At 33.7% G+C, this 19394-nt stretch overlaps 1 protein-coding gene across 2 annotated transcripts in view; it reads left to right on the top strand.

Moving 5' to 3' along the window:
- The first annotated feature begins 18503 nt into the window (after positions 1–18503).
- The window catches only part of LOC128162662 (uncharacterized), a 37265-nt gene continuing 36374 nt past the window's right edge, over positions 18504–19394 (top strand). For both annotated transcript variants that reach the window (XM_052825915.1, XM_052825916.1), the window contains exon 1: positions 18504–18657. The gene's annotated coding sequence lies outside the window, so the exon portion shown is untranslated. The remainder of the gene's footprint in view (positions 18658–19394) is intronic.

Below are 19394 nucleotides of genomic sequence, written 5' to 3'. Positions count from 1 at the left end.
TGTCTCACACATTCAGAAGAACACCATTCTGCTGTTCGACGTTCAATATGCCATCATATTTTGAAAAATGGAGATATTTTTCAGTCGTTTTTGAGATCTAACGAAGATTCTGTCGAAAAACATGTGTCATTAATGGGAAAAGAAGGGCATTGGGCAACAGAGTTAGAAATTTTAGCATTAGCTCACATGCTGTCTGTCAATATTTTCACATTTTCAAACGGTATTTGGCAGAAGTTCTCGGGACAAAATATCTCTGCATCTCTCCAATCAGAACACGATGGGTTATATTTAAATCACAAAAATGAAAATCATTATGACGTTGTCCTCGATGTTGGTCAATTATTTGTTAATGATGAAAATAGCAAACAAATGGACTTAATGAATGTAGAATCAGGTATTGATAAAGACGAAAAGAAACGTCAATACAAAAGAGAAAAGTATAGGAAGAAATACAACGAAAATTTGGACTTCAAAAAGCAAAAGCTAAGAAATGCTTCACAGAGGTACAAAGACGATGACGAATTCAGAATATCTTTGAAAGAAAATAATAAAAAAAGATATCAAAATGATCAAGCATTTCAGGACAAGACCAGATTCAAAAGTGTGATTAGAAGTCAAGCACAGTACGCTCAAAAAGATTACAGAGAAAACGTGTTGAGAAAAGCAAATTTTCTGTATCAAACTGATGTTAAACACAGAGAGAATATCAAGCAGAAGAGTATCATAAAGTACAAAACAGACAGTGTACATCGAACAAATTGTCGGGAAAAAAGCACCAAAAAGTACAAAATGGATAACGTCCATAGACAAAATATCAAATTAAGAAGTACACAGAAGTACAAAACCGATGATGTACATAGACAAGACGTGAAAATGAGAAGCTCAAAAAAGTACGAACTGAATGAAAAGCACAGAGAAAATGTGAAAGAAAGAAGCATAACAAAATATCGCACTGATGATATCCATAGAGAAAAGGTAAAAAGAGCAAGTGTTCAGAAATATAACAGTAATGAGAATTTCAGAGAAAAAGTCCTTCGTACTAGTTCATTGAAATACAAAGCGATGAAAATTTCAGATCAAAGTCTAAAGAGAACAGTAAGCATTATTACTACTCCAGTCCCCTTGTTCAGAAAAAGAAAATGGAAAAGTCTCAGCGAAATAGGCTGAATAAGAAAATGAAACTTGAAGATGTGGAGGAAGTAATTCACCTATTCAAAAGAAACACTGCTATAGGGCCCGATTTTGCGTGCTGCAGCTGTCATAGATTAATGTTTCAAAATCAAGTACAAATGTGTAACAGAGACGTGTATACGAAAACTGAAAAATCGGCAGAAGTAGCTGGTGCATGCATTAAAGATACTTACTGGCATCAATGTAAATCATCGTGTTCCAAAGATTGTACTAAGTCTTCACAATGGATTTGCTATACGTGTCACCGAAAAATCATCAGTGGTGAAATTCCACCTGAAGCAGCAGCAAACAACCTGTATCTTGAGCCTGTCCCTGAAGAACTTTCCCGCTTAAACAGTTTGGAACAGCATTTGATTTCCCTACATATTCCTTTCATGAAGGTCATGGCTCTTCCAAAAGGGGGACAGAGAAATATTCATGGACCAGTTGTCTGTGTGCCATCTAATTTGAAAAAAACAACTTCTTTACCTTTGAACAATGACGAAAACCTTTTGCTTCGAGTTAAACTAAAGAGGAAATTGAGCTACAAAGGTTATTATGAATATCAGTTCATAAACCCAACACATGTTGTCACTGCGCTAGATTACTTGAAAGAAAACAACGAATGGTATTCAAGAATATCCATCAACAGAGAAATCGACAGTTCAAAAGCTAACGAAGATGTTGATCAAGCTGAAGTTCAAGCAACAAATGAAGGTGTTGATCAAGCTGAAGTTCAAACATCAGCGGAAGAGAATGAACAAGTTCAGATAGCAGTTGATACCTGTCTTCAACCAGTTGATATTGCGCAAGAAGTTCTAGATCATTATTTTGATGATGTCTTCAATATTGCTCCGGCAGAAGGAAATAATCCGGTACGGATGCTTCAAAATTTTGGAAATGAAGCAAAAACTTTTCCATATCATTTTCCGTCAGGGAAATTCTTATTTGATCAGCAAAGAGACAAAAGACTGACACTTGCTCGATACTTCAATAATAGACTTATGAATGCAGATAATAGATTTGCAAAGGATACAAACTACATTTTTTTCAGCCAGTATTTGTCTGAACTAAATCAAGTTATTGAGAAAACTCAAATTTCGATTCGAAAGACTCTCACAAAAAATGAAAAAGGGAAAGCATTCAATTCTGACATGCTACGAGATCCAGAAATTCTCTCAAAATTGTTGAGGAACGATGAAGCAATACGATTTATGCAACCGATTAGAGGTACTCCAGCATACTGGTCAGCGATACAGAAAGATCTATTTGCAATGTTAAGACAGCTTGGAATTCCAACATGGTTTTGCTCGTTTTCATCTGCAGAATATAGATGGAATGATGCCATCAGTTCTTTGCTAAAACAACAATGTGATGAAAGAAATCCCGATTTGCTAGACTGGACAGAAAAAAATGAGATATTACGTAGTAATCCAGTTACTGTGGCTAGAATGTTCGAACACAGATTTCGTATATTTCAGCGAGACGTAATTCATTCACCATCAGAACCTATTGGGAAGATAGTAGATTTCTTTCAAAGGGTTGAATTTCAACAAAGAGGTTCACCACACATGCACTGTTTGTTTTGGGTTGAAAATGCTCCAAAAATAGATGTAAATGGCAAACAAGCTGTGGCTGACTTTATCGACAAATATGTGACATGCGCAGTACCAGATGAAAATGAAGATTCCGAACTGAGAAAAATTGTACTGGATGTACAACAACACAGTAAGACTCACTCGAAGTCCTGCAAGAAAAATGGAACAGAATGTAGATTTAACTTTCCTAGGCCACCATCACAGCGTACATTTATTACAGAAATGCATGATGACGAAGATGATACTGATGAAACTGTGGAAACTCCAGATGTGCACCAAAATGATTGTAATCAACATCTCAACAAGTCTCAAGCAAAAGAAATTTTATTGAGTGTGTGGAATAAGATCCAAAGTGATTCCAATGAATTTGAAACAACAGATGATGTGTTTGATGACCTTTGTCTGACGCAAGATATGTACGAAAAAGCGCTAAATGTTTTGTCAAGGAAATTAACAGTTGTTCTCAAAAGGCATCCAAATGAATTGTGGACCAATCAATACAATCCATGTCTTCTTAAATGCTGGGATGCAAATATGGACAAACAATACGTTTTGGACCCCTTTAGTTGCATTGTTTATATTGTCTCCTACATATCGAAGTCTGAAAGAGAAATGGGGATGCTATTGAAACAAACAAAACTTGAAGCCCAAGAAGGAAATCTTGATGCCAAACAAACATTGAAGAAGATAGGATCCGCATACATGACACACAGAGAAGTTTCTGCACAAGAAGCTGTGTACAGAGTTTGCAATTTGAGAATGAAAGAAGCGTCAAGAAAAGTCATCTTTATACCAGTTGGAGAAAACCCTACACGGATGACAAAACCTCTTTCTCAAATGAAACCAAAACGCCAAGTACCAGAAAGTGACCAGGAAGATGAACATGACGATGACGAAATTTTCATGACAAACATTGTTGAAAGGTATGAAAACCGACCAAACAGCAGGACGTGTCATAACATGTGTCTGGCTGAATTCTGTTCTGAATTTCGCGTACTTGCCAAATCCCAAGTTCCTAAAGGAGCTAACGAAAACGTCTTCGAACTTCAAAATTCTAAGGGATTTGTTCAGAAAAGAACGAGAACAAAACAGGCAGTTGTGAGATATCCTAGATTTAGTGCAGAAAAAACACCAGAGAAATTTTATCAATCTCGTCTACAGCTTTTCCTTCCATATCGGAATGAATCGCAGTTAAAACCAGAATCGTTCGATTTGTACGAGACATTTTATGAAAAGGGATTTGTGAAATTGCATGGCACAAAATGTGTAAAATCGGTCAAAGTTATCGTGGAATCAAATCATGCTCGATATGCTGAAAATGAAAATGTTATAGATGAAGCACAGGAAAAGTATGAAAACATCGGAGAACCGGAAGACGCATGGGCAAATCTTTGTCCCGAAACAGAGCGTGATAGAGATGAATGTGTTACAATTAAGTCTCTACTGCACAATTCCAATGATGATGTCGAAACAATTCCAGATATACAAAATGACGTGAACAAACCTAATGAATTATATCACGTACAGCAATTCAGTGTCACAAATGAAGAAATGTTGAACATAGTGCAAAGCTTGAATGAAACCCAACAGAGAGTGTTTTACTATGTGCGAGACTGGTTGTAAATGAAAATCCAGCTCCATTTCATATATTTTTGACTGGTGGGGCAGGTACAGGAAAAAGCCAAATTGTAAAAGCTATCAATTTTGAAGCATCACGCCTTTTTTCTAGAAGTTTGTCATCACCAGAAGCTTTATCAGTTTTGCTGACAGCGTTTACCGGCACAGCTGCATTCAACATTGGTGGCAGTACCATTCATAGCGTTTTCTCTTTGACAAAGTTTTTGCCACTGCCATACGAACCATTAAAAGAGCAAACTTTAAGTGAAATCAGAATGAAACTCGCAGACTTGCAAATTCTTGTTATCGATGAGGTATCGATGGTATACAAAAGGCTTTTATTCTACATTCATGAGAGACTGGTGCAAATCAAGAAATGCAAAGATCCATTTGGAGGAGTTAGTGTGCTTGCCGTTGGTGACTTTTTCCAACTCCCACCTGTAAAACAAAGAAAAGACGAGAGACTATACAAAGATAATGCATCATATCCCGTTGACTTATGGCGAGATTTGTTCCACGAAGTTGAATTGACTGAAATTATGCGTCAACGCGATGATGTCCCTTTCGCAATAGCTTTAAATCTACTGCGAACAAGAACTTTAGAAGAACCTCAAGCAATTGAAACATTGAACACAGTGAATGAATGTCTCAGAGATGGTCCCGAAGATGTCCTCCATGTATTCTCTACCAATGATGAGGTGAACACGCACAATTTGAATATGTTGAAAAAGAAATGCAAAGATTTCAAACAGATCGATGCAAAAGATTATCAAAAAGATAAAACCTCAGGGAAACTTTGTCTTCGAGATAAACCATGCCAAACGAAAAATGACAGTTTATCAAGCTCTCTACTGTTTGCAGTTAATGCTCGCGTCATGCTAACAAGAAATTGCGATGTCAAAGATGGCTTAGTAAATGGTGTTATGGGATACATTTCACACTTTGAACACGGAGATGCAGAAAAATCAAATGTTAGAGGTATAGCTGTTATCTTTGACAGTAAAAATGTTGGAAAACAAACTGGAAAACGAACCAAAAATGGAAACATGGTTTTAATTGAAAGAATCCAAGAAGATATAGTTATTAGGAAATCGGTCGCAATAGTAAGACAACAATTTCCATTAAAGCTCTCATGGGCCTGTACTGCTCACAAAGTACAAGGTATGACTGTGGAAGAAGTTGTTGTAAACCTTGACAAAACATTTGCTCCCGGTCAAGCTTATGTGGCGTTAACAAGAGTGACATCAAAAAATGGTTTATTCATCGAAACAAACGACAAAACAAAGTTAATGAACAAGTTGTATGCCGATCCAGATGTCAAATCAGCAATGGAAGACATGCAAAAGCTTGAACTTGACAGACCCTTTGAAATCCACTCCAACAAAACAATAGTTGTACTTCATAACATTCAAAGTCTGAACAAACACTTGAACCACATGAAGGACGACAGACGATTTACAAAGGCTGACGTTATTTGCCTAACAGAGACATGGTTGAAACTTGACCAAGAAATTACTCGGCTTAACCTAAATGGCTTTAAGTTTCACCATCTTGCAAGGATACAGGCGTATAGCAACAACGATGAACACATGAGATCGTTGCGCAATTCAAAAGGAGGCGGCGTCGCTTTTTATCTCAAAGAAAACGATGATGAAAAACAAATTATTCATCATTCAATCCAAAACATAGAAAGCATTGCTGTCAAGTTTTTGAAAAAAAACATAGTACTGGTCAATGTGTATCGACCGCCTACTTTAAACGTAACCACTTTTTTGCAATCTCTGAAATCGCTCGTAGACACATTAAAATTACAGGGCGATAACTGCATCTTCTTAGGAGATTTCAACGAAGATACCAAAACTAAAGGACCAATACAAGCTTTTATGGAAAACAACGGGTTTAACCAAATAGTAAATTTTTTCACTACAGAAGGTGGAACCACTTTAGATCATGTTTATATATCAAACTCAATTCAAGCACATACTAGAAGAATGTCCACTTTTTACAGTTATCATGAAGCTGTAGTTCTCTTTTTTTGAGAACATAAAGGTGTTCTGATGCTTAAAACAAAGGGGGTGTCATGATTACAGGTGGATACATTGTGGAAAAAAAATTAGTCAGTAATTTAAAATGAAAATTCAAACAAACACTTAAAATATATCCAATCAATGTCATGATGAAGTTACTTTGTTGAACTGAAGGTATACTGTATATTATATATATCATTAATGCTGTAAAAAGTGACTTTAATTTCAATATTAGATTTAATAAATCATGAATTCGAAAGTTTCCCCAAATACATAAAAATGTTATCATTTTATGTCTAGCTTAATATGAAAATCGCATGTGTTATACCTTTCTTATATTCAAGTGCAGTAAAACTGCATTGAAGACTTCGGAAGAAACGTAGAATATTTTTATTTAAAAGCCTATGAAATAGGTGAATTTTAAATCCAATAAAGAAAATTGTTTCGCGATACAAAATCATTTTCAAGAAATAGTCATTGTTTCGTGTTACAAAATCATTTTCAAGATCTGAATGTAAAAAAACTTCCAGAGAGAGTTAATGTATATTTACGATAATTTCTCCTCTCTTCAATAATATATTACATCCCGATAAAATCGGTACATCTTGAAAACTTTTGTCAATGATCAAAAATGTCGTTTCAAGTTGTTTTAGTTTATATAAAACCAGCAATATATAATAGAATGTCACCCATAGACATATTTCAAAGCTGAAATGAAATATCAATTATCAAATAACTTATTAAGGTCTTCCGTTTCCAACGGAAGACCTTATTGTTATTGCTTTGTTTCTTTTTCCCTATTCTTCTATATTATTATTTTTTTTTCTTACAAATTTTGTGCATGCGAGATCTCGAAAACTACTCAATTGATTTTCATGAAACTTTGCGATCTAATAGATGATGATATGAACCGTATTGCAAATTTTTTTTATTGATGACGTCACTTCCAGTTTTGAGATATAGTCGTTTTATTGATTTTCAGAGGGGTATCTTGTCGGCAGTACTCCTCTTCAACTATAGCAGATATAAACTTGAAATTTTCAGTGATGGTAGACGGAAGACTGAAATTGTGCATGAAGGTTTCAAATCATTTCGATCGCCAAAAGCGTTGAAGCTCGCCTGGACCCGAAAATTGAGATTAAAAAACGTCATTAATTTTTCTGGTTTTATTTGTTTATCTCTTTTTTGAAAAATATTTTGTTAAAACATTTAATGTAAAAAATGTTTATATTTACAAGACCTTTCCACTGATATCAAGAAAAAGGGGCTGGTCCCTCAAATTAGGGGACCAAAGGGCTCTAAAGTCTTTCATCTATAGCCCTTTAATAAGTGATATTTTGTGAACAGTTATAGAAGCAAATCTGTTTATTTTACAGTTATGTATCCAAGCAATGTAATGGTTTTATCATGTGTTGCGTAATAAGGGGTTTCTAGGGGCCAAAATTCCAAAATTTAGATCACATATATCTCAGAAAGGAAAAATATTTTGCAATGCAGTAAAGAAGAAAAGATGCTAAGAATGATGTACTAAATAATATGCAATTTTCAAAATTTCGTTAAACGGCCCCTATAAGGAGTTAAGGGATCGGCCCCTAAAACGTTCTTTCCCATATATCTCAAGAACGGTGACGAATTTCTAAACAGTTGTTGAACAAAATGTGTTGAGATTTAAATGACCTTTTATTTGAGATCAAGAAAAAGCACTGGCCCCTAAAATTAGGGGACCAAAGGGCTCTAAAATCTTTCATCTGTAGCTCTTCACTGAGGGAAATTTAATGAAAGGCTATAGAAGCAAATATGTTTATTTTACAGTTATGAATGATTTTATCATGTGTTACGTAATAAGGGGTTTCTAGGGGCCAAAATTCCAAAATTTTGATCACATATATCTCAGAAAGGAAATATATTTTGAAATGTAGTATAGAAGAAAAGATACTCAGAATGATGTACTAAATAATATGCAATTTTCAAAATTTCGTTAAACGGCCCCTATAAGGAACTAAGGGATCAGCCCGTAAAACGTTCTTTCCCATATATCTCAAGAACGGTAACGAATTTATAAACAGTTGTTGAACAAAATGTGTTGAGATTTAAATGACCTTTTATTTGAGATCAAGAAAAAGGGGCTGGCCCCTAAAATTAGGGGACCAAAGGGCTCTAAAATCTTTCATCTGTAGCTCTACACTGAGGGAAATTTAATGAAAGGCTATAGTAGCAAATATGTTTAGCTTACAGTTATGTATCCAAGTATTGTAATGATTTATTCACGTGTTATGTAATAAGGATTTTTTAGGGTTCAAGAGTCCAAAACTATGACCATATATATCTCAAATCATTTCGATCGCCAAAAGCGTTGAAGCTCGCCTGGACCCGAAAATTGAGATTAAAAAAACGTCATTAATTTTTCTGGTTTTATTTGTTTATCTCTTTTTTGAAAAATATTTTGTTAAAACATTTAATGTAAAAAATGTTTATATTTACAAGACCTTTCCACTGATATCAAGAAAAAGGGGCTGGTCCCTCAAATTAGGGGACCAAAGGGCTCTAAAGTCTTTCATCTATAGCCCTTTAATAAGTGATATTTTGTGAACAGTTATAGAAGCAAATCTGTTTATTTTACAGTTATGTATCCAAGCAATGTAATGGTATTATCATGTGTTACGTAATAAGGGGTTTCTAGGGGCCAAAATTCCAAAATTTAGATCACATATATCTCAGAAAGGAAAAATATTTTGAAATGCAGTAAAGAAGAAAAGATGCTAAGAATGATGTACTAAATAATATGCAATTTTCAAAATTTCGTTAAACGGCCCCTATAAGGAGTTAAGGGATCAGCCCCTAAAACGTTCTTTCCCATATATCTCAAGAACGGTGACGAATTTCTAAACAGTTGTTGAACAAAATGTGTTGAGATTTAAATGACCTTTTATTTGAGATCAAGAAAAAGCACTGGCCCCTAAAATTAGGGGACCAAAGGGCTCTAAAATCTTTCATCTGTAGCTCTTCACTGAGGGAAATTTAATGAAAGGCTATAGAAGCAAATATGTTTATTTTACAGTTATGAATGATTTTATCATGTGTTACGTAATAAGGGGTTTCTAGGGGCCAAAATTCCAAAATTTTGATCACATATATCTCAGAAAGGAAATATATTTTGAAATGTAGTATAGAAGAAAAGATACTCAGAATGATGTACTAAATAATATGCAATTTTCAAAATTTCGTTAATAAAAGGCTGGCCCCTTTTTTGGGGGGGGGGGGGGCAAGAAACTCGTAAAGTCTATTACAAATTACATAAAAACGATTAAGATTTCGTAATGCATTATAAAAGCAAAGTTGTTAATTGTAGCAATATCTATCTGGAAAACTCATTGCAACACCCATTTATTACGTAATTAGGGATTTGTATACATTATCTGAAAGTGTGTGTGTGTGTGTGTGTGGGGGGGGGGGGTAATTCTAAAATTATATCGATTATTCATGGTATGATTAAAAACAGGAATAGCAAGGAAGACCTACTCGTTACTCGTAACGAGATCGTATCTAGTTATTTTTCTTTTTTTTTCTTACAAATTTTGTCCGCGCGAGTTCTCGGAAATGGCTCAGCCGATTTTCGTGAAACTTTCAGATCTGATAGATATTGATCTGAACCTTATTGGAAATTTTTTATATTGATGACGTCATTTCCGTTTCCGATATTTTAACGTGATAGCGATTTTTGGAGGCTTAGTTTGTCCATGCAACTACTCCTAAACTATATAAGATATTGAATTCAAATTTTCAGGGATTGTAGACAAAAGATTGTAGATGTGTATGATGTCAATCAAATTTGTCTGACTAAAAAGGCGTCGAAGCTCGCCTGGACCTGAAAATTAAGTTTAAAAAAACATCGAAATTTTTCTAGGTTTTCTGTGTTTATCTCTTTTCTGAAAAATATTTTGTTAAAACATGCAAAAAAAGTTTATATTTACAAGACCTTTCATTTGAAACCAAGAAAAAGGGACTGGCCCCTAAAATTAGGGGACCAAGGGGCTCTAAAGTCTTTAATCTGTATCCCTTTACTGAGGGATATTTTGTGAAATGTTATAGAAGCAAATATGTTTATCTCACAGTTATGTATCTGAGCAATGCAATGCTTTTATCATGTGTTACGTAATTAAGGGTTTTTAGGGGCCAAAAGTCCAGAATTTTGATCACCCATATCTCAGAATGGAAAAATATTTTGAAATGAAGTACAGAAGAAAATTTGTTCAAAATAATTTTCTTAACAATATGCAACCTTCAAAATTTCGTTAAACGGCCCCTATAAAGGGATAAGGGATCGGCCCCTAAAACCTTCATTCTCATTTATCTCAAAAACGGTAACGAATTTCTAAACACTTGTTGGACTAAATGTGTTCAGAATTAAAAGCCCTTTTATTTGATATCAAGAAGAAGGGGCTGGCCCCTTAAATTAGGGGTCCAGAGGGCTCTAAATTCTTTTATCTATAGCCCTTTACTGAGGGAAATTTTGTGATACGTTATAGAAGCAAATATGTTACTCTTAAAGTTATGTATCGAAGAAAGGCAATGAGTTTATCATGTGTTAAGTAATTAGGGGTTTTTAGGGGCCAAAAGTCCAAATTCTTATCATTAGGGTTTTCCGTTTTCAACGGAAAACCCTTCTGTTATTCTACGGTTTCTTTTTCTTTATTATTAGGGTCTTCCGTTTCCGACGGAAGACCCTCTTGTTATTCTATTGTTTCTTTTCCTTATTATTATTTTATTTTTTATTTTTTTTCTGACTTTTTTCGAACGCTATTTCTCGTGAACTACTGGACCGATTTGCATGAAATTTTCAGGACGTATTCAGCATCAAAAGCACTTGATTTTATAAAATTTCTACCTGATGACGTCACTTCCGGTTCGAGATTTTGAGGATTTAGTGAAATTTTAAGGCCCATTTTGTCCACGTAACTTCTCAAAAACTAATTGAGATAGAAATAAGAAACTTTCAGGGATAGTAGATGAATGTCTGTAGATGATCCTATTTATTTGATTTTTTGAAAAATGCGCAAGGCGGCGAAGCTCGCCTGAGCTAAAAAATTGGTACCAATTTTTTTCAAGAAATTTTCGCACATTTTCGGCCCTAGCTTTTAATGTGTAAATATTTTGTTAAGACATGTAATGCAAAAGTTGTTCAGATTAACTAGATCTTTCGTTTGCTATAAAAAAAGGGGGCCGGCCCCTCAAATTAGGGGCTAAGAGTGCTCTAAAGTATTTTTGCAATAACTCTTTACTGCAAAATAATTTGTTATCAATCATAGAACAAAAAATGTTCATAGTACATCTGTTTATCTAAACAGTACCATGTCGAAGTCATATGTTACGTAATTAGGGGCTAAAAGGGGCCAAAAGTCCGAAATTTTGATCTTAAATATCTAGAAAAGAAAATAATGTTTTTAACAATATGCTTTCTAAAAAAATTTTGTTGGTGGTCCCAGTAAGGATTTTAAGGGTCGGCCCCTAAAACACAATTGTTCAGATATATTTAGAACGGTCAACAATTTCTGAACACTTGTTGAACAAAATGTGTTTATATTTACAAGACCTTTTATTTGATATTAAGAAAAATGGACTGGCCCCTCAAATAAGGGGCCAAGAGGGCTGTAAATTCTTTTTATAATAACTCTTAACTGAAAAATAATTTGCTATCAATTATAGAACAAAAATGTTCATTGTACATCTGTTTATCTATACGGTACCATACATATGTCATATGATACGTAATTAGGGGTTTTAAGGGGCCAAAAGTCCGAAATTTTGATCTTAAATATCTAGAAAAGGAGAAATATTTTGATAAGAATTATAGAACAAAAAATGCTTAAAATAATGTTCTTAACGATATGGTATCTAAAACATATATGTTGGTGGCCCTGGTAAGGAGTTTAAGGGTCGGCCCCTAAAACACAATTGTTCGGATATCTCTAGATCGGTCAACAATTCGTGAATACATGTTGAACAAAATATGTTTATATTTACAAGACCTTTCAGTTGGTATCAAGAAAAAAGGAGTGACCCCTCAAATAAGGGGCCAAAGGGGCTATGAAGACTTTTCATAATAACTTATTTTTTGCGATAATTTGTAATTAATCATAATAACAGAAAATAAGAGCTTTTTATTCATAATTCAAAACTGAAATCCGTTCTTAAATCGGACGATGTAATACAGAAATATAGGGGTTTAAAATTTGATTTTTCCGGACATTTTGATTCCACATTCTTGGTTAAGAAAATAGTTTTATGTTCAGAGTTAAATGAACTCGTACCTAAAATTATTCGATAATTGTTGAATCGTACTTTTACACATTTGGATTTGTATTTGCTAAGTCGTTCTTGAAATCGATAAGCTTTGTTAATTCGAACTTGGAATCATTCGGATTTTGTTAATTCGTACCAAGAATAATTCGATTTTTTTTTCGTCTTAGTTTCTTATGTTGGTTTAAGAACCCTGCTTTTTACAGGAACTTCTAGCTTTACTTTCGACATTACCGGAAGACCCACTCGTTGCTTTGCAACGAGCTTTGCTCTAGTTATACTTTTTTTTCTTTTTCTGACTTTTTTGGAGCGTTATTTCTCAGAAACTATTCAATCGATTTACACCAAATTTTTAGGAGTTATAAAGCATCAATGTCGCTACTGATTATTAAAATTTCAAATGATTACGTCACTTCCGGTTTCAGATATGGACGATTTTGTAAATTTTTAAGGGTCATTTTGTCCACGCATCTCCTCTGAACCTAATCATGATAGAAGCTTGAAATTTGCAGGGATTGTAGATGAATGTCTGTAGATTTCCCTCCATGCTTCCAATTGCGAAAAATGCACAAGGCCTAGAAGCTCGCCTGAACCTGAAAATTAGCACCAAATTTTTTCACAAAATATTCGCACATTTTCCGTAATATCTTTTGACGTATAAATATTTTGTTAAGACATGTAATGCAAAAGCTGTTTCAATTTGCACGGGCTTTTATTTGATATCAAGAAAAAGGGACTGGCCCCTTAAATTAGGGGCCAAGAGGGCCCTAAAGTCTATTTGCAATAACTTTTTAGTGAACAATAATTTGTTTTCAATTATAGAAGCAAAAATGTTCATTGTACAACTGTTTATCTATACAGTACCATACTTAAGTCATATATTACGTAATTAGGGGTTTCAAGGGGCCAGAAGTTCAAAATGTTGATCATTAATATCTGAAAAAGGAGAAATATTTTGAAAAGCAATGTAGCACAAAAGTTGTTCAAAATAATGTTCTGTACAATATGCTACCTTAAATGTTTTTATTTATGACCCCATTTAGGAGTTAAAGGGTCGGCCCCTAAAACACATTTGTACAGATATCTCAAGAACGGTGAACATTTTGTGAACACTTGTTAAACAAAATATGTTTATATTTACAAGACCTTTCATTTGATGTCAAGAAAAAGGGGCTGGCCCCTCAAATTAGGGGCCAAGAGGGCTCTAATGTCTTCTTACAATAACTCTTTACTGAACGATATTTTGTTATTAATTATAGAAGCAAAAGTGTTCATTGTTCAGCTGCTCATGTATACAGTACCATACCTAAGTCATATATTACGTAATTAGGGGTTTCAAGGGGCCGGAACTCAAAACTCTGATCATTAATATCTGAAAAAGGAGAAATATTTTTAAAAGCAATGTAGAACAAAAGTTCTTCAAATTAATGTTCTTAACAATATGATATCAAACATTTTGTTGTTAGTGGCCCCGGTAAGGGGTTTAAGGGTCGGCCTCTAAAACACATTTGTACAGATATCTCGAGAACGGTTTACAATTCATGAACACTTGTAGAACAAAATATGTTTATATTAGCGAGACCTTTTATTTGATATCAAAAAAAGGGGCTGACCCCTCAAATTAGGGGCCAGAAGGGCTATTAACTCTTTTCATGATAACTCTTTTCTGACCAATAATTTGATATTAATCATAAAGCAGCAAAGAAGCTTTTATTAAGCTTAATTTAAAAACTGAAACCCGTTTTAAATCGGACGATGTTATACAGAGAAATTGGGGTTTAAAAATTGAGTTTTCCGGAAATTTTGATGCCGCGCACTTGGTTTAAAAAATAGTGCAAAATTCACACTGAAAGTAACTTCTACTGAAAATGATTCGTACTGATCATAAAACTTGATGAGAAAACATAACATTATATGCATATGGTAGAGTTTGCAACGCTAAATACGAAACTGAAATCCGTTTGAAAATCGGACGATGCATTACAGAGATATCGCGGTTTAAAAATTGATTTTTCCGGAAATTTTGCTTCCGCGTCCTTGGTTCAAAAAATAGCGCAATGTTCAAAGTTAAATTAACTCGTACCCAAAAAATTGCTAAGTCGTTCTTGAAAACATTCGGATTTTTTTTGGTTAAGTCGTTCTTGAAATCAAAAAGTTTTTGTTAATTCGTACTTAAAATCATTCGGGATTTTTTAAGTCGTACCATGTATTATTCGATTTTTCATCTTTTTTTTTAGTTACTCTTGTTATTGGTTTAAGAGCTCTGCTTCTTACAGGAACTTCCAGCTTTACTTCCGACATTAACGGAAGACCCACTCGTTGCTTTGCAACGAGCTTTGCTCTAGTTATTTTTCTTTTTTTTCTTACAAATTTTGTCCGCGCGAGTTCTCGGAAATGGCCTGCCGATTTTCTTGAAACTTTTAGATCTGATAGATATTGATCTGAACCTTATTGGAAATTTTTTATATTGATGACGTCATTTCCGTTTCCGATATATTACCGTTTAAGCGATTTTTTAATGGTTAATTTGTCCATGCAACTTCTCCTAAACTATAATAGATATTGAGTTCAATTTTTTAGGAATGATAGAGAAAAGATTGTAGTTGTGTATGATGTCAATCATATTTGTCTGATTAAAAAGGCGCCGACGCTCGCCTGGACCTGAAAATTGAGTTTAAAAAAACATCGTAATTTTTCTTGGTTTTCTTTGTTTATCTCTTTTCTGAAAAATATTTTGTTAAAACATATAATGCAAAGAAAGTTTATATTTACAAGAGCTTTTGGTTGATATCAAGAAAAAGGGGCTGGCCCCTCCAATTAGGGACCCAAATGGGTCTAAAGTCTTTAATCTGTAGCCCTTTACTGAATGATATTTTGTAATGAGTTGTAGAAGCAAAAATGTTTATTATATAGTTATGTACCAAAACGATATAATTATTTTTTCGTAAGTTGCGTAATTAGGGGTTTTTAGGGGTCAAAGGTCCAAAACTTTGATCACCCATATCTTAAAAAAAGAAAAATATTCTGAAATGCAGTAAAGAACAAAAGTTGCTCAGAATAATGTACTGAACAATATGCAACCATCAAAATATCGTTAAACGGCCCCAAAAAGGAGATAAGGGATCGGCCCCTAAAACGTTCTTTCTCAGATATTGCAAAAACAGTAACGAATTTCCAAACACTTGTTGAACAAAATGTGTTTAAAATTACATGACCTTTCGTTTGATATCAAGAAAATGGGGCTGGCCCCTCAAATTAGGGATCTAGAGGGGTCTAAAGTCTCTTATCCATAGCCTTTTACTGAGGAATATTTTGTAATATGTTGCAGAAACAAAAATGTATATCTTATAGTTATGTACCTAAATAATATAATGAATTTTTCGTATGTTACGTAATTAGGGGTTTTAGGGATCAAACGTCCAAAACTTTAATCACCCATATCTCAGAAAGGAAAATATTTTGAAATGCAGTATAGAAGAAAAGATGCTCATAAAGATGTAATAAAGAATATGCAACCATCAAAGTTTTAATAAACGGTCCCGATAAGAAGATACGGTTCAGCCCCTAAACCGTTGTTCCTAAGATATCTCAAGAACGGTAACGAATCTGTAAACACTTGTTGAACAAACTGTCTTCAAAATTAGATGACCTCTCATTTGATATTAAAAAAGGGGGGCTACCCCCCCCCCCCCCCCCCCCAAATTTGGAACCCAGAGGGATCTAAAGTTTATTATTTGTAGCCCTTCACTGAGGAATATTTTGTAATATGTTATAGAAGCAAAAAATGTTATCTTATACACTGTAATTATGTACATGTACCCAAACAATATAATGAAAAGTCCAAAACTTTGATCACCTGTTTATGTTAAAACAAAATAAAATGTTTATCTTTAAGTTACAATTATTTTCCCAAACAATATAATAATTTTCTCATGTGTTGCGTAATTAAGGGAAATCTAATCATTCCCTGACCCTTTTATCAACAAGCAGAAATATTCTTAAATGCAGTGTAATAGAAATGATGCTCAAATTAATCTGCTTATCAATATGCAACCAACAAAATTTTGATAAACGGCCCCGATACGGATATACAGGGTCGGTCCCTAAAACATTCTTTTACCATGCAGATATCTCAAGAATGGTTTCAAATTTCCTAAGACTTGTTAAGCAAAGTGTGTTTAAATTCAAAAGACTGACATCAAAAATAAGGAACCAAGATGGGTCTTAATTAAAGTTTAGTAATATCTCTTTTCTGGGAAATATTTTGTTTTGTTATACTTTTATGTTAAATACTGAAATCTGATTGGTTTAGACGCAGTTGATAATCCGTTTTATAAACCTCAGCGTAAGCAATGGTTTTCACGGGGTGTCAATTTCAACTGTTACCCTCCCAAACAGGCACTATTAGTATTTATATAATATATTCTTAAAGCACAAATTCTTATGCAACAGTATTGACTCACGCTAAATAAGAATTTTCTCAAGTGTTACGTAATCAAAGGTTTCAAAGGGCTGATATCCAAAGAAAGTGAGCGCACAAGATTGTAAATTTGCAGGAATCATCGACACGAATCAATTGGGATTTAAATGTCTATAACCTCGAAAGGCTATGTACAGGTTTCAACAAAAATATATTATGTTGAGAGTCGATGTACATGGCTATTCCGGTAATTAAAAAACTCACAAAGCTTTCAAAAAATGGCAATGAGAGGTAAACCGATAACTAGTTGGAAATGTTAATGAAAACATATTTTAATGAAGTTATATTGTGTATATCCTAAAAAACTAGTAATAAGAAAAGATTTTTTTTATAGTGTTCATACAGCAGATCTAGAAATAAATAAAAACAAATTAAAATATACCGGTATATTATAATTCAACATCATGTTATAATAACAAACATTTAAAACAAAAAAGTTTTTTAAAAAGACCACCAGTTGGATTTGAACCCAAAACACTGAATGTATGTATTCACTTAATCCAGGACGAAACCACTGAGCCACGGAGACCTGTCAATATATGCTCTATAAAGTACTATTTGAAACAACGCTGTCATATCAATGGACTTTGTTTTTTATCCTTCAAAAAATAATTTGAAAAAGTACATAATTAGTCATCTCTGGGTCATCTCTCCATCTTTTTTTAAAAAGCGACATTTTTAATGTTGAAATATGTTACCTTTACACGTTTCAAATTTGTGGAGAGAAGACCCAGAGACAACAAAATCATTTAAAAACAGTTGTAAATAAGTAGGGTTTTGAATGAATTGCATCGTGTTGCTATATTTAGACCCATATTATAATAAAACCTTTTGCATTTCAAATATGTTTCCACTCATTCCACATCCAACAGAAACCAAATAACGGTTATAATTCGAAAAATATTCAAAATTAATTGATGAAATTTTCACTCTTCTTGTGCGCCCAGATTCCTGCCGAATCTACATCTTAAGCGCCCACATTCTTTGTGATCATATATATACCTGCACCTAATGAAAAGCTGGTCAAACATTTCAACATTTTGATTTTTTGATATATAGATGTTTATAATCAAAATAAACAATTTGTGTGAAGGTTGCAAATGAGATTTTGTAAGTATTCTTTTGAAATGCGCACATTTGGGTTTAGAGTAGAAGTAAAAATGTATTTAATTAAAGTAGAGAAACGGCCAGAAAAAATCTTTCATGATGCACAAATTCGAAATGTTATCGTACAAGTTAATATGATGGATCGGATTTTTCGTAAGAGTTACTTAAGATGATGTCATAATCTAAAATTAGAAAGTAAGCGTCGGTCTGAGAAATACTGCGTAGAACGGTAGATAGCATTTGGACATCGCTGAAAAACTAGCATATATCAATAGATATTTGGACAGCAAAAAAGAAGTAGAGGCATTGGTTACAGAGTGTAACTTGTCACTTATTTGATCAGTTCTGTACAGTGCACAGCGTAAGTTTTATTTAGTAGTAAAAGGCGTCAATCGTGTCATGTTTATATAATTTGCATAAGTATGAAAATGGCGTCGCCTGAGTTTTCAGTCATCATGATCATAACAATTGCTCGCTTGATAAAGAAAATATTAACTTAGATCTTATTTGTCAGCGGCAATGGGTGAGTAATGTTGGTGGTAAATGTTATAGACAGATAATTGGGTATTGGGACGTTTCGCTCCTAATTATTGACTATTCGCACCGAGACCAAAGCCCTTTCGCACTGATTTAAATCTGTTATTTACAAAGATACAAATTGCGATGCTTAAGATAATTAATTTTAAAAAGTTAATATTGACTTTATTAGAACACTCTCTAAAAATTATCATGTTAATTGTTGCAAATTGATTGATAACTTACTTAGAAAATGGCAATAACAAACCGTGAACCATCTCAAAAATCCATAAAACGAAATACAAATTCAAAGCAGAGCAACACGGACTTCCAAATAGATAGAGGTAGGATCAGGTGTATAAAATAATTTTCCTTGTGCAGATATATTTATGTTTATTCAGGAATCATAATTCAGTGTGATTCAGTTTTTTAACAGTTTATAAATGAAGGTGTTATTACTAATATTTAGAGAATTTCCATGTCAAGTTGGAGGACAAATGAATTATTTGACCTGTGTTTATAATGAGAACTAGTGCATGTAGTGGTTATACATTGTATTCGGTCTTCCCATACACTAGAGTT

The sequence above is a fragment of the Crassostrea angulata genome, chromosome 9, assembly GCF_025612915.1.
Source record: "Crassostrea angulata isolate pt1a10 chromosome 9, ASM2561291v2, whole genome shotgun sequence".
In the NCBI taxonomy this organism is placed as follows: Eukaryota; Metazoa; Mollusca; class Bivalvia; order Ostreida; family Ostreidae; genus Magallana; species Magallana angulata.
Note: the sequence above shows the minus strand (reverse complement) of the source record. Positions and strands in the feature narration are given on the sequence as shown.